The sequence below is a fragment of the Temnothorax curvispinosus genome, unplaced genomic scaffold (assembly GCF_003070985.1).
Source record: "Temnothorax curvispinosus isolate PA1 unplaced genomic scaffold, ASM307098v1 QBEX01014743.1, whole genome shotgun sequence".
Taxonomy (NCBI): Eukaryota; Metazoa; Arthropoda; class Insecta; order Hymenoptera; family Formicidae; genus Temnothorax; species Temnothorax curvispinosus.
Genome location: NW_020224523.1, coordinates 4984 through 21865, shown reverse-complemented (window position 1 = coordinate 21865; position 16882 = coordinate 4984). Strand labels below are relative to the sequence as shown.

Here is a 16882-nt window from a genome sequence, read left to right as displayed (position 1 = left end):
CCTTAGCACAGAGATGGAGAAGTACTCTCTATGTCCTAGTTACGCAATACAATAAGGAAATAAGATAATTACCCGAAGTCATCAGCTATTCTTGTTCCTTGTTCCACAATCCCAAAATTGTCGTCACTCTGCATTGATGTACTGGGTGCGGATCCGGAATGTTGTGGTACGGCGATTAAGAAACTAGAAAACGTAAAAAGTTTTTCAAATTTAAAGCGGAGTAGATAGATATGTACAAAAGATCGCGGACGCGGCTATAATAGCATTTAGGCATTTAGCACAGATTTTCTATATTTGTGGTCTCTTTTATACGCATGTCTATCAGTCTCTCTAGTGTCTTCAACAGAAACGACGATAAACTAATAGGCCTAAAATCTTTTGGCGTAGTGTGACTCGGTTTACCAGCCTTGGCTATAAACGCCACTCTTACCTTTCTCCATCTTTTTGGTATGTAGCTTAATTCAAGACATTCCACGAAGATTCTCTTTAGCATCCCAATGATGCTGCTCGGAGATTTTTGTAGCATAATAGGCAGTATCCCATCCAAACCTGCAGACTTGTACGGGCCAAAAGAATGCACCGCCCATAATATTCTCTCCTCTGTGATGATCTTTTCCACCCTCGTTTTTCTCTCTGCGAGGGTCATCAATTCTTCTTGTTTGCGGGAGCCATCCTTTCTTACGTCTTTGTAATTGATGTTCCCACATCCAGGGAAATGGGTGCTCATAAGAAGATCCAGGGTCTCGCTGTTGGATTCAGTCCACGAGCCATCCGGCTTCATGATGTTGCTTGGGATCACTGGATTCTTTGATAACAATTTCATTTAAAGTCTTTTTTTCCACGATTGAATTGATCGCCTTTTCGATCAATTGCCAGTTTTTTAGGTCAGGTTTCGACGGTTCCGAGTCATCCTCCGATACTCTGATGGACTGTAGTGCGGCGCTGTGCTGTTTGATCCGCAATAAACGGATGTTATTCTTGTACACTGGAAAAAAAAAATGTATCAACAGTTTTTTTCCTGGTATTTTTTGGAACTTTTTCCACAACTCGTTCCGTATACCACGTTCCCACATATCATTTTTTCTATTTCTGTAATATGAATAATGTTTCTTGATATACCGCAAGATGCCTTTCAAGGTAAGTTTTTGATCACGTGTCGAGTTGATCGCCTCCGTGATCAACTGCTTGTAGGTTTTTGACGGTTTTTCGAGTTCATTCTCGGAACTTAGCGTCACGTAGCGAGCGCTCGAGTGTCGCATAAAATTCCGTATCGACGACAGGGATTTTCGTCCAATCGAATGATTGAGTCGTGGATTTATATGTTATAACTTAATGGTGACAACGAAGCAAGCATCGATGGCTCGCTCTTTATTGCTTTATTTTAATCAGGTGTTTCTGAGACGCGACGAGCGCGTGATTCATCTACACGCGTCGTTGTGCGATTATAAAATTGTTCTCAACAGTTTCAAGCAGGGACCCGGAGCGGATGAAAATATCGGTTCGATTCCGGTTTCGGTACATTAAAATACTTAATAAAGGTTTCCGGTTTCTGTTTCGGTTTTGTAGCTAACAAAAGTATCGGTATTGCGCAATTTACAGTCTTTTCGGTTCCGGTTTATTAAAAATTTTTTATTTGAAATTTGTATTAAATTAAATTATTTACATATTATCAGCTTTTTATTTAATGATTTACTTTTAATACGTAATGATAATAATTGTATCAATAATTATGTGTAAAGCATTTGGACTTTAATTTAAAATTATAGATCTATTTAAAATCTATTTAATCTATAGATCTATTTAAAATTATAGATCTATTTTTCACATATATTTTGTATTTTGAGAATTAGTAGTCCTGAGTAATGAGGAGGGGAGGAAAGTGGCTGACCACTTTTATTTACATAAATTACAAAAATATTTTTTAGGCTCTAGTAGAATCTATCCATTTCCGAGCCTATCCTTTTCGAGGCAATAGATTATAATATATGCGCAACTTGCAGTTTTTTCCAGTTCCGTTCTGTTAAAATTTTCTTAAAATTTTTATTAAATTAAATCATTTACATAATGCATACTGCGTGTGCCACTGTGAAGTTGGCACTTTATTTTCAAAAATCGTCTGGATGTATCTTCCAGAATCTAGAAGAAACCTTCCCCCAGCTTTTTTTTTCTTTATTTTAATGAATTTTTGACTAAATGTGTTTCGTACAGAATCTTGCCAGCTTTTTTTATCTGCGGTTCTATAGTACTATAGTTTCATGATCCGTGTCTTTTACGTTCACATTGTTTGTTCGTTTTTCCGTCGTGTCTGTCTCGAACGTTGCCGGGAGGGGGGGGGACGACGGGCGACTTTGTTCGGCGGGGGTGCACTTGTGCGCCTGAATCTCTCTTTCATCGACGGGGGTCGTCGCGTCGGAAGATTTCGAATTTTTAAAGGGCCGTTCGGGGACATCATCAGCCGGGGGAAGGGTCTCTCCTGACGAACTTTCGACACCCCCAAATCTTATTTTTGAAAAATTTGTGTATATCAGTCGGCTCCATTATGTGTGTTCTTTCCTTGTTAGCATTAATAATATCAAATTGGGATATTGCATTTATGATTTGTGACTTCCTGCACGAAATTACAGTAAGAAATAAGACAGGTAGTCTTTACTTTCATAATCTATTCTTTCAGGGTGTAATTCTAGACACCACTTTACTTTTTTATTGACATCTTCTGAGAAGGGTGGAGACTTTAATTTTGTATTTAATTTGCAGTGTAAACTGAAATTTTTTATTGTCTATTCATATGATATGTTCTTTATTTCGGATTTCGTGCGACCTCTTGTAACATTGGACGGGCCGACTGGCATACTGGGGGTGGCCGACGGTCCAGCAGATATTTTTCACACTGATTACACACTTGTGTTAATTTCTCGACATCTTATGAAATTGAAATTATAGCAGCTTGACGAAATTATCGCAGCTTATTGTAAAATAGCTTTTGGGCCAAAGCACAAGGATTGTCATAATCGTTTACGACAATCTTTGTTCATGGGCCCTTTCATGACTTACTTTTACTCTAGCTGTGTTCTGATTTTCAGTACTTGCAGTGAATATCGAAACGCATTCCAATACGTTAGTTGAATTAAAACAATGTAACCATTTGATACGATTAGTATTTTACAATCGTACGCGAAGTTATTTATTTGCGATAAATAAAAGGACGAGAAGAATGGGTTTGGACATTACTACCAAATTCAGCATCGCGAAAGTTTTCGTCTGGGGACGCGTTTAACTACGTATCGAATAACGTGCGACGAATAATCATCGGGTTTATCCTACTAGTCTTCGCCCTCGGAGAAGAACGGCGCGCAACCCCCTACTCTCTCATAACGGGTGAAATTTTACGGACCGTTTTACGCCCGGTCATTAGCGAGATCGGTGGTAGCCTCCGTTTCTCGCTTTTACGAGCAATCCTCGCGTGCACTGGCAATCGTTTGAAAAAAAAAAAATAAATAAAACGCCGACGGCACCGGCGACACGATTGGCTCTTTCGGGTGTTGCGTGCTGCAAAATTCTGCCCGGCGGAAACTGCGCCAGATAAAAGGTGAAATTGAGTGCGATCTCCGAAAAAATGTGATGCTCCTTGAATTTATCTGACCTCAGGTTTCCAACGTTATAACTTGAATATTTTATATTTACTCTGAAAATCTCTTGAATTTGATTTTATTTATTTTACTTTAATATATTTGGATATATTAATATTGCGAAATAATTTTATCGCACTTTTTAGTTTCGTGATGAATTTACGAAAAATTTATCATATTATATTGCATATTCTGTATGACTTTATATTATCTCTGTAGCAATTTTTTTTTAAATTAATATGATTAATACTTAATAATATTTCGGTTTAGGCTTTTGCCTCTCTCTCTCTTTTTCTTTTTTCTCTTTTTCTCATTCACTCTAAAAACTCGAGATGAAATGGGTGAAATGACAATAGTCCTCGTATATCACATCAGGATGACATGCTGTCCGTCAAAAAGTAAAATCTGTCGATCGATTGCTAGCCAGCGGCCGATCGCCCGACAACATCCGCATTAATTAATCGCGATGTAACGGGCGTAGCGATTGCGACCGCGACGAGAACGGCATTTCCGGGTGAGATGTTCCACGAACGTTCCCAAGTGTGCGCACGATGAAATATCGCGACGTGTCTCGCATACGCGGCCATTATGCAGATCCCGGGAATCGTAATAACGACAGCTCGGATCGGCGGCGCATTTTTATTCCATGAGTTTTCCTTTGCTCTTTTTTTCTTCCTCCTCTTTTTTTTTCATCGTGTCTCTGCCGCGCGACGACCAACCGGCTCGTCACGAATCTCGTATTTTTCCGACGTGAGTTACGAGCCGATGCGAACAGTGGTTAAAACCGGCCGGACTCTAATTCTTCCCGGACGTTAACAGCCGTGAAAGGATAGCCACGTACGGACCATGGTGCGCGTGATACAAGGATGGCGCGGGCACATCTATAATTCATGTAATCAATTGGCGAAACGAACGATAACTTAGCCGCGACTAAACGCTCGGCTTTTACGAGCGTTTTCGCGGGAAAAAGCGAGGTTTCGTTAAGAAAAAGGCCCCGATGCTGAGTCCTTGGGCGCATCCGTGTTTCCACACCGCACTTTTCAAGAATTCTGTGTGCATTCGAAACTTTAGAAGCGTTAACTGGCAAAGTTATAAAATTTTTAACCTGGTTGCATAGTCATCGTAGCTTTATTATATCAACGTGGTTATAAAAAATAAAAGATTGACTTAATGACGAATAATATTTAAAAGATGTAAGTAAGGGGAAGATATTTAAAACATGAAATAAAACTTTGAGAAGACGATTGGTTATTTATTCAATGAACATATGATAATTGATTTATCAATCAATTATTGGAGCGATATATTATATAAGAATACATTTGTGTAACGTGACATGATTAAACTCTTTTAAGCTATTTCCAATTCTTGTCAATCATATGGTTTATTAAGACATTTCGCTCTGTGTCTGTAGTCGTATGTGTAACGAGCAGCCATAATCGACTCTAGAACGCGTTACTTGGTCACCTTCGAAGTTTAGTCGATGGACCATAAAGAGCCGACTGAAATTACGTGCCGTGACACGGTGGTTGTAACATGCTCAACCCCATCGCATACTGCGAGAGAGAAAGTGGGGGCCGTACCCGTCTTCCACATCCGAACCGCTTCCGTCCTATTACACTTAAAGCGTAATACTCGGCTTGGGAGTATACAGCACGGCGTGCTGGCATAAACTTTACGACGATGAGGGTGGATCGGGCGGAGTCTTCAAAGTCCTGCGGCCAACCTCCTTAACGGCACCTTGTGGCGTTGGTATTCAATACCTCCTTGAAGCTCGTCGATTTTTATATCGTTGCCCTGCGATAATGGGGGAACGTAGCGATTATCGCGGTGACGGTATCAGGATTTGCGAACTTTGGAATATTGGATATGGCTGGAACGTAGCCGAAGGAAGTTTATCTCACACGGGTATATACACGCATATCATAGATACGTAGAGCTAACAAGTTTTAATTAATGAAATTATTCTGAGCATTTTTGCTAATTATAAAAATTAATTAACATTTTAATTAGCATTAAAAGTTAACGCTATTAGTGTTACGTTAGCATCTTCAAGACTACGAGAAAAGGTAAAATTTTTAAACGTTTTCTACATCGTTTCTGTCAATGTTGTTCAACTAATAGGATTTTAGTATTAATATATGATCTATTAAGAGACACAGATTTTATACAAACTCTTTCGTTTCGATTAATAGTTGTTGTAATGTATTATTATTAAACGTTTGCAAATCAATGGTTATTCGGAGTGTACGATCTTGTTAACCGGTGAAATTACACCGAAATCCTCTATAGAGAAGGAATCAACGCCCCCCTCCCCCGTCATCCCCGTTTAGGAAGTGTTTATATTCACGAGAGCGAAGGGGCGCTTTTGCGTTAATCCCGACAGTTTCGATGCGCGATTCCGGCGAGAACGAATTCGACCGCCATTGTTCCGCGTTGCTGGTGCAAAAAAAAGAGATCCGCAATTTGCATGAAAATATCCGTGGCCCCGACGGACCGTGCACCCTCGTCGGGCGAATTCTCGGTTTAGCGTTCGAGTAGGACGCCTCTACAATACCGCAAATTTCGCGCGTGAAGGGGTGATGCTTGACAAGAGAAAGGAATTGGATGAGGGGTCGACGTGTACGTGTATACTTAATGGCATCTTCCATTTCGAGATCAGTAGTGTAACATCTCTGACGATGAAATATCCTGAATAATCATAATTGTATATTCTGACTAGGTACACGAATGCAAACAACAGAGAGTTAGGTATCTAAACATGATAGTTATTTTCAATTGTCAATTTATTTTCTTGAGTTAGGTTTTGATCTTTAATTTTGACAGATGAGATGCGAATTAAACATTTTTTTAATAACTTTATATTCCTGCGAACTTTTGATTATGTAATAAAAGTTGCAGGGAATATCGAATTTTTCGTAGCATTTCCGTGTAATCTGGAGGCTCTTTGTAAAAATTCTGTTCGCTTGGAAAGGCGCAACTTTCTTTCCGCTTGGAGTCATTATGCGTTCAGAGAGTTTTGAAATAAATAAAACGGACGCGCGGAAGATTTGTATCGTTCTTTTAAGTAAGTGCGTCCATTCCGAAGGCGGGCTAAACTTTTCGATGCACCCTTAATTAGCAGCCGCCTTCCTAACGACCGCTAAAAAGATCGCTCGCGCGACTGCGGAAATGGGGAAAATTGCATAGACTTTTTTAAGCTCGTCTTTACTTCGTCTTTACGTGACGCCGAACGCGGCTAAAAGCTTCCACGATGCGGATACTTCGATTTTATAGACCAGGTATGCATAATAGAGAAGGTTATTGGCGAAAGTGGTGCCAGTCATCGACCGGTACTCTCCCCTCTGCCGATGCTTTATTCACATCGGCGATATGCTCGCTGGTTTTTCCGCCGCTTTAATGGCGACATCAAAATCGGTTCATCTATACCTCTCTATCGCGATCGTAGGCGCAAGTTATTTGTATCGTAAAATAGCGATTTTTCTTTTAGTTTAAAAAATTGCGTGTATATTTAATTGATCGCTAGGTGTACCTACTATAGAAAAGATGTATTGGAATAATATTAAAAGAAATAGAGAACTATTCAGCTTTCGATAATAAGCAATAACACTTATTTTTTGAAATGTTATTTTTTTTTATTTTGCATTAGAGTTATATTATATTAAGCTATAGAATTGCATCGAGTTTTTATTTGTTGATTCTTAGGTATGAAATTATGCAAACCCTAGCTTTCTCTTTTCTTTGAGGACGTAACAATTCTTTTGCGTCTATGTCATACAACGTTATTCGAGATATTAGAAACGAGATGCAGCAAGGTGCGCGACATCTCGAAGGAGGATACCAGTCGTTCCTTTTATCGTTAATCTTTCGATCGCGACGTGCTTAAGTGGATTTTCAAGGCAGCCGATGAAACGAGGTCAATTACGTGAAAACTGCTTTACGTGCAGTCGAAGGCTCCGTATATTCGACGGGGAAGTCGGGTTGACGCCTTCTGTACTATATCGATCATCAATTTGGCCGGCCACTGCAATGCACCAGTCGGCTTTTAAGCTTCTCATTCTCTCTCTCCCTCTCTCTCTCTTTCTCTTTTCAATTTGCATTCCGCGATTCCACTACTAACAGATATTCATGTATCTATTTACATTTTTCCGCCGTTCCTGTTGCATTTTTTTTTATTCTTCGTCTCTTCTCAGCTTTCTTCCGCGGCTTCGCGAAAAGCTCTTCAAGACGCTCTGATTTATATTTATTCGCTCGAGTTATTTATCGAAATACAATTACGTGCTATCGCGAATCTTACAATTAGCAATATTGTGAATTGTGACCCAGTGCTGCTTGTTTTCAAATTAGAAAACAGAACATAGTTTCTCTTTGAATTGATAATATACTTTCTGGCAAAAGTAAATTTAAATATAATAGAATATTTAAACAGGAAGATAATAAAAAATTATGGTCAATTTAAAGCGCGGGCGATATTAAAATAAATGTAAATCAAATGTAAACCTATTTCTTGAAAAGTAAACCTATCTAACGAAGATAACAAAATATTAGCATAGCGAATATTATAGCAAAATATGCTCTTTACACTTAATATATTCAATTTAACAATATCTCTTTTACGTGCAATTCAGTCTTACAGTCATAATCGTGAATATATGAAGCAACATAATTTTATGTAGGTGCCTATGTAAACTTTTTCGCGAACATTAAATACTCTTTCTGAGTATTTAATGTTTGCGGAAAAGCGGATCATGGTCATAGCCAAGAGAAGTTTCGAGTTAATTAATTAAATTTAATTACTAAGCGAGTGGTATTCCGGAGCTTTTCCCTTTTACCATGATGCGCATGTAACTTTCACATGTGCGAGACGTATATAACGTAGAACATGAAAAGTTAGGAACACTTCATAAATTTAAAGGCATATTTTCTCTCTTTCTCTCTCATATATTCTTTCCTCGTAACTGTAGCAAATAAATATTAATATAAATTGGGTGAAATTGCTGAAATTGTAGTCAATCCTAGATTTGCGTATGGCACACGAACAGCATCTATACTATACCATCTAACACCACTATTACATACACGGTTGAATTGAAGGAAATAAAAGAGGAGCCTGAGATAGAAACTCTAAGTATTAATCAAAGAAGAGAAATAGGGTAATAGTTTTGTTTATGAGCCATATAATTGAAGGTCACTTATTTTTTGCAGTTAAGTGCTGTTCAAAGATAAGGCTTTACGTGATTTATCTTTTTAACTTCTTTGCATCATGTTGTAATTTATTTCTTTAAAGCAACAAGAAACGCGAACGTGGAAACTGGTTTTTTATGCGAAGAGACGTTAATCACGCGATACAATGTTATCGGAGAGCGTTACAATATCTACTCATAGACAATGGTACAAGATGGAATAAAAATAAGAAACAGAGACGGTTAGCGATACTGAACTGCAAGCTCTGTTAGATGATTGTGTAAAGGTGTATAACAATTTAGCAGCTGCATTAATTGAAACTGATGTCTACAACACAGCTTTAGAAAATGTAAACAAAGTTCTAAAGTATCAACCAAACAATACGAAAGCTCTGTACAGAAAAGGTAGTAAAAAATCTTGCCTAAAGTTTTTTCTTTTTTTGTCTTGTAAACCAACTTTTTTAATATCCTTGATTCATACTTCATATGATAAAAGTATATATCTTTCTACATATATGTGTTATTTACAGGAAAAATATTCAAAATCCAAGGAGACTATGGAAAGGCTTATCTAACTTTTCTTGGAGCGCTAATAGTTATTTGTGTAACAAGTGCGGGAAGTTGAGAATTGAACACGAGTACGGAGTGGATGCACGAGCCGAAGGCGAGTGCGATCACCCGCACTCGTGTCCAATTCTCAATCCGCACGTGTTACACACCCTATTTTATATTACAAAGTGCGTGGAAAGTGGCCTATTGCGCACGCGCCATCTGTGCGACGGATGGCCGATTCCGCACGCGCGAGAGATTTCTCACTCGAGGCCGTGCAGGAATGAGATATTCCCGCACGCAGTAGTTCTTTTTTATTATACAAAATAAACACGTATACGTATCGAGGACGGAGCTCCATTGCAGTAAATTCTTGTTCTAATAAAAACAACTTAGTAACTTTTCTAATAATTAATTATTTCTATATATCTAACTAGTCTAATAATCAGATATTTTTGGAACCAAGTTAAATATTGCTGAGGTTACATAAAATAATATAAATAATTAATATAATAATTTAAATAATATATAAATAATTAAAATTTTTGTTTTGGAGGTATAAAGTGTGTACGCCGGCTTTGTTCGAGAGCACGCGGTTGCGCGAGATAGCGCGAGGTAACAGGACGACCACAAAAGCAAGGAGAGAGGCAGCAAGTACAAAAAATAATAACGTTTAATAATGTTCAATAAACTCAGATATTTACAAGTTTTTTACAGTCTCTTTCAGGTGAAGAGCCGTGAGCGCGCACAGACTTTAGCGCGGCAAAGGCGGCGAGCGGTTAAGCGAATGCGAAAATGCGGATGGCGAAGCGAAAAGCGGTTTCAGCGGTATAAAGCGGTGTACTGGCGGTGATCTACGAACGAGAATCGATCCCGCGCCGAGGCGGCGATCGTTTTATCACCTCCGAGGCGCAACTCCCTCCAGACAAATTTCTACGAATTTCGGGAAGGTGATTGGCCGTCGGAGCTCTACGTCATCGCGCTGACGTCACTGTTTGCACGTGACGATCCGCGGATCGTTACTTATTTGCGCTCGCTTTTGTTTATAGCATGGACCTTTCTATTGTGTAGCTTGACTTTGTTTGTTCACTCGGTCAGCTGTGGCAATGTTTTGCTGGCGATTAGCGAACTTTCTGGAATATGAGCGAAAGAAAGATCCATGCTATACTGACGAATTTAATATTGAAGAGGCGATTTGCAATGCGGTTAAGACGACACGGTGGGAATTGAATCTCGTCGACCGTCCTCCCTTCATGCATACATGTTGCGCGAGCAATTAGAATATCTGGCCTTATGCCTTGAATTGCTGAAATGACGCGATTTTCCGTACCGAATTGCACGATCTCGAACAGACTTGTTATAGGAAGAAAGGCGACATTTGTTATTCGCACCAAGGGCGTCCATGGGGTCCATGCTGGTGACGACGGCGGCGCTCGGACGGCTGCCGCAGTGGCAGTAGGTTCTGCAATTGTTGTACAAGTTGCCGTAGCTGTTGTATTAGATTCTGCAGCTGCTCCAGGGATTGCTGCAGCGGTCGCTGCTGCTGCGGCAGGGGTTGCTGCTGCAGATGGGCTTTTTGCAGCCGGCGCTGCAGCTTTTCAATCTCTTGCTGCTTTTGGAATTGTTCCAGCATGGCGTTGCTGCTGCTGTTGCAACAGATCCGCCAATGCTCCGTCGATCACTTTTTTATGCTGATCAGGTTGCATCAATGATCTGCAACTCATGTGGTTTTGTTGATCGGGCGTATATGGTCTGAAATTTTGTAAAAATTGTTCAACTTTATGAATGTGTAAATTTGCTTGCATCTCGCCTGGTTGTTGCCACGGCTGATGCTGCTGTTGATGCATCAGTTGTTGCGATAGCAGTGTTGGTGTCTGCTGTTGTCGTGGCAAGTTAACATTTTGTGTCATTTTATTTGACTCATATCTTGTATCTATTGTTGTGCCTCTGGGATACGTTATCTGGACATTCTGGAACGACGCGGTTGGCTGAATTTTTGGCGGGATTGGTCCGCTCGTTGCGGCGTAGTCTCGTTACCGATTAGACCGATAGGTCTGAATCAAATGTCCGTCAAGCTTGCACGGGTTCGAGTGGGGAATTTCGCGCGAAGAATGGGCCACTTTCCATGCACGTGTGATATAAAGATAAATCCAGAATCGTGGTCGGTAAATTTAGAATTGGCGAGTTTAAAAGAAAAAAATGTCAAAACAGAATGAGAAAGAAAAGTCTCTATATGCTAAAATGCTGGGTATAAGTAAAGAACTTGATAAGCCGTCAAAGGATGTAAAGGTAGAAAATAAAAATAAAATTGCTAAAGGAATACTATGGACTTTGCTTGGAGCATCTGCTGTTGTCGTTGGCATGCTTGTACACAGATTTTCATCGTGAATAAGATTATACAAATATTAAATTATGTATTTTTAACAATATTTCTATATGTAAGTATATTTGATGAACCAATAAATGGTACAGCGCCAAGTTTTTTACGGTATGAACCGCCCTGCTTCTATACGCTGGTTTAAGCGTTTTATTATTTTATAAACTTCTTTGCTAGGTATTGGAATAATTTTGGTAATTATATCAACCGACACATGCGGGTCTGAATGGATAATATTAAGTACCCTTTCTTCAATGCTTTCCGCGGTGCGACTTGGTTCTGACGAGTGTGCCATCGTATTTGTGATAGTATTATAAGTTGTCAAGATTAATAACAAGAAAAAGAGATGATCCCGCGGCGACGATCACAACTGGGAGCTTTTTATACGTGATGGCTTGTGTCAGACGTCAGACTTTGATTCCAATCCAGATTGCGGGTTGGGACCTTCCCCCAGGGAAAAATTTATTTTTGTTTCGAAAAGGCAGGGAATTTGAGGAAGGAAGTCGAAGGCTCAGTAAAGCATGAATCTTGTGCAATTTAATGTGAAAGTGAATAGAGTTTTATTACATCTTCAGGTACATTTTCAGGCGGTTTTTTGCTTTTCTCGATATATCTCGAAAAATATTTGAGATATCAAAAAATGTTTCAAATAAAAGTTTTATGGTAAAAACATCTCTATTTAACCACATTAATAAAATTTTGAAAAAAAAATTTTTGCTTAAAAAACCATGGATACAATTGTACAAAGTTGCGAGCTGTTTGTAAAGCATAATCTTGAAATTTAATTAAATCAATTTCATGGCCACACGAAATTGCTTGCAATATAACATGAAACCGTTTAATCAAATCTTCATCTACACCCGTAATAGAACCAGAAGTGCTTGAGTTTTCAAAAAATCGTCGAGCGGTATTCCCGTCATTCGTGCTACCAAACCGAGGCTTTGGTTGATCGACTATAAGACCTAATCGTATACGGAAACCTTTTTGTATATTTTTTTTGCGGATTTTTATTTGTTCCTTCTCTTTATCACCACGTGCTTGCCACTTTTTAACATCAAGTTTATACGCTACATCCAAACAACACTCGAAAAATCGTATCCACGCATGCAGAGTTGACAACCCAAACTGTAAATGATCTTCAAAGACTTCCTTTTTTATAACTGCGTCGATATTGTTAAAGTCTTTTGAAGTTGCTTTACATAAATAGCAACGTTGAGTAGATGCATTATTCGTGATTGCATTGCAAACTTTACCGTCGATCATAGTGAAAGCAAGTTGGAAAGAAACATTTATCTCTTTTCCGTCTATAACGCTTTGGAAAGCGACAAGATTACTTTCTTGCTGTTTAATATAATTTATTTCGTTAAGGGTGGTTTCAGTATTTTTGTGAAAAAATTGAATCCTAAATTGGTCGACAAAAACGGGGAGATAATGGCCTCGGATTTTTCCATACAATAAGTGTAACGTTTGTTTCTTGGTTGATTGATACAAGCTGTAGTGGAACGATTGAAGTGAAAAGAATATTAGCATCGGATTTGGTTCCATCATCATTGGTAAATTTTTGCTTATATATGTATTTTGGCCAGAAGTGCCATCGCAACCTCACTTACATATTAAATTCAAGTTACGAACTTTTTCGGAAACTAAACTCTTAATAACATCTATTTGAGTTAACAAGATTCTTTCAGTTGTGTGGTTCAGTAAAACCTGCAGTTTTACTTCGGCACTACATTCAGTTACAGTGATATCTGATTTAATTGGATAACATTTTAACTTCGCTTGATATACTAATTTATACGGCGGAAATAAAGTACAGTTATTTTCTCTGCTTATATTACGAAGTCCCTGATACTGAGATTTTGATAATTTTTGTTCAATTATAAGTGACAGCGCAGCATCAGCATCAGCATCAGTAGAAAGAGTGATTTCCGAAATCGAATCTATAGATTTTTTATACTTTTTAGCTTTTGATGGGCTTCCCAATGTCACATCTTGAACAATTTTTGCTGCATCTAATTTCCCAGCTCGAAGACTCATTTGAGTGGCATATGACAATTCTTCAGTACTTGTCTGTGTACGCAAATTTTCTGTTCTCCTCCGTTTTGACCGATCACTCAAATTGTCTCAGTTTGTAGAAGGACGCCTCATTGTGTTTTTCGTGGAAGTCTTCAAACCTTCACTTTCAATTGTGAAAGACACAGGAACGTTGAGCCACTCGTCGAATTTTTGGAAGAATTTGGTTTCGTTCCTGCTCACTTGTTGCCACCTCTTTTTGAATTCCGTTACCAATCTACCCATGGCATCTTTCAAACTTTTCGGCAAAATGTATGGATGCGTCAACATTTTTGACAGCTCCATTTCAACAATGTCAGTGACCACGTTGATATTTCCGTTCAATACCGATTTTACAAATATGAAAATTTCCTTTCTCGGGAAAGAAATTTCTTCGGTATTATCCAGAGGTTCTGTAGAAAATGGAAAAATAATATTAATAGAAGAATTATCTTTACCAATTTTCTATAAACAATATTTCAGACGCGAAAATTACGAAAAACTGCAGAAAGTGCACACATCATAGCATAAAAATTATAACCGAAACCGAAGTCGCAGCTAGTTGCAGCTAATTTTTGGATATGTTTTAAAGAAATGTCTAAGCAACAATTTTCGTTTGGAAATGGTAAGGATCACTGGTACTTTAGCCGGGGTCAACAACGGTTTTGACTTATTGCTTTTTCTAACATGACTTTTCAGAACGTGACCAAGAAAAATACTACTACTTTTATTAATGACTTACTATTTCATACATTGTTAATAATAATTTCGAGCAACACATTCAAATTGTACTTACTTTCTGGAAAAGAATCCATTTTGCAGAATCCAAATCCGTTAACTTTTCGCGATTCTACACGCGTCTGAACTCTGTGTTATTTTTGAAAAGTCTCTAGAAAAAATATTTTTTTTCGACTTTTGGCCAGCTTTTTGGGATTTGGCCCCACTGTGCGTGGATCCGAACAATTTTATTTTAATTAAATATTTTTATTTTATAATGTTACCTCTTTAATTCTTTGTAATTAAAATTATTCTTTGTAATATTATAATTTTATCAAGGAGAATTAAAACTACTACCACTTATTGGGTTGATAGAAAGACCCTCAGGAATACAAAAATACATACCACTTGGGTTGAGTTAGGTAACACAATTTTGTTTTATTTTTTAAGAGTAGTTGCACTACAATTATTTTTCAAAGCAATATATATATTCTCTTTGTAGTTGGTGTAATTTAAAGATTTTATATATTTTTTTGAAATAACATCACTTAGGTTGAGTTAGGCAATTTTGTAATATATATTTTTTCCTCGTAACTGTAGCAAATAAATATTATATGACTCGCGACAACCAGCGGCTAAAAGAAAAAGGGTTAATCGCGAAATGATCTTCATTACCACGATTAGCGTAATCTTCGTTAAATAATCCTCTCACGCTTCGAGGGATTTCAAGCGGGAACAACAAAAAATTCCATAGGACGAGCTGGTAATCCCGGGACGAGCCCGCAAGATCGTCGAAGAGCTTCGCGGTGGATTTTAGCGCGGCGATTACGCGCCACGGATCTCTCCGTCTTGGTCGAAACCTTCAACGGATCCTGGCTACTGCGACACGAATAGAATTCCGATTCGGCTACGTCTTTACTCGGTGCAGACTGCTAAATTAAGCTATGTCAGCCATGATCTTGTAAACAGACCATTTCCATACCGGGAAAGGTTCCAAATTGCGCGACTAATGGGCTCGACAATTTGCCCGGATTGACTTCGTGAATTAACATCAACTACCGGCGTTTTCTTGCGCAAACGATCTTGCAAGTGGATATATCCGACCTTTCGACACTATCGCGAAGACGTCCAGAAGGCTGATTGTTTGCCTACCTTTCCTTTCTGTCTCCCTCGGGTTCAATATCTGCTGGCAAACAGTTTATACCGAGTGGCTCTATCCAACACGAGTATCCTATGTTTAGAAAGACGCTGTCGTTAAAGGTTTCCAACTCACGATGCAATCAGAACGCTTTTCAGAATTTCAACATTTCAAAGTGGAAACTATTTTCTGATTCTGTTAACTATCGCAAGAGATTTTAAAATTTTTACTATTTTGAAGTTTAAAAAAATAAGAATTCTAAATAATAGATTATTCAAACTAAATTTTATAAATACTATTTTCTTTAAATTAACGAGATTTCGAATTCTAGATATACCAGCATATTTTTTACAATTTCCTTAAATTTCCTTAAATTTCCTTAAATTTTGGAAAGTTCAAAGTGTCTCGGATTCAAGATAAAATATGAGAAGGTTAAATTTAAATTAAAAAACTTAAAATAAGATTTAAAAACTGCATAGATAATTTTACACGTTTTTTATTTCTACTACAAGTTTTTAGATTTGTAGATTTTTGGATTTTAGAATTCTGTGAAGCATTTGAATTCAGCGAAATATCTACCTGTTGGTATGTTCACTGTCTCGCACAAGCTGGGTGAAACTTGAACGGTATAATAATGCAGCAGGATTCCCCCGTGATATGGGTTTGCCTCGATATTTGGGCGCATGATGAGCGATCATGGCAACAGGCGCCTGGCAATGGCTGCACCACGCGGCAAGTTTCTACTTCATCTACCACATTATGTCAGTTCTATACGCGTATCATGATTAATCGCGAATACAGGTACTAGCAGTTCATTAGTGTAATTAATTCTTCCTCGTTATATCGACAGGTAAATCGAATCTATGTAAAACGGTAGCTTGTTTCGCACTGTTGTAATTGCGATATATATGTAAAAAGGCAAAATTTTAATAAAAGTAAATGAACGAGATTGTCTTTAATTATTGTGAAAGGACGTGATCATTTTTAATTATTAATCATGCAATCAATGCCGACATGATAGTTATTACGTAATGTAAATTAATATTCGTATAAATTACTGTAAAGTCCTGTAGAAAATTCATTTAATTTACTTGCTATTTTCCAAAATAAATTAATCTCTGTCAATCATAATTTAAATAATGATGAAAGACAGATAAGATATTACATAGAAAAATCGATCTTTGAAATTCGAAAATTTAAACTTTTAAAATTCATTCATTGTATTGCCGGTATTAAATCT

The 16882-nt window shown here is 38.0% G+C and overlaps 1 pseudogene; it reads left to right on the top strand.

Annotated features, from left to right (window-relative positions):
- Nucleotides 1-1125: 1125 nt before the first annotated feature.
- On the top strand, nt 1126-11752 carry LOC112464922 (annotated as a pseudogene).
- The last annotated feature ends 5130 nt before the right edge of the window (nt 11753-16882 follow it).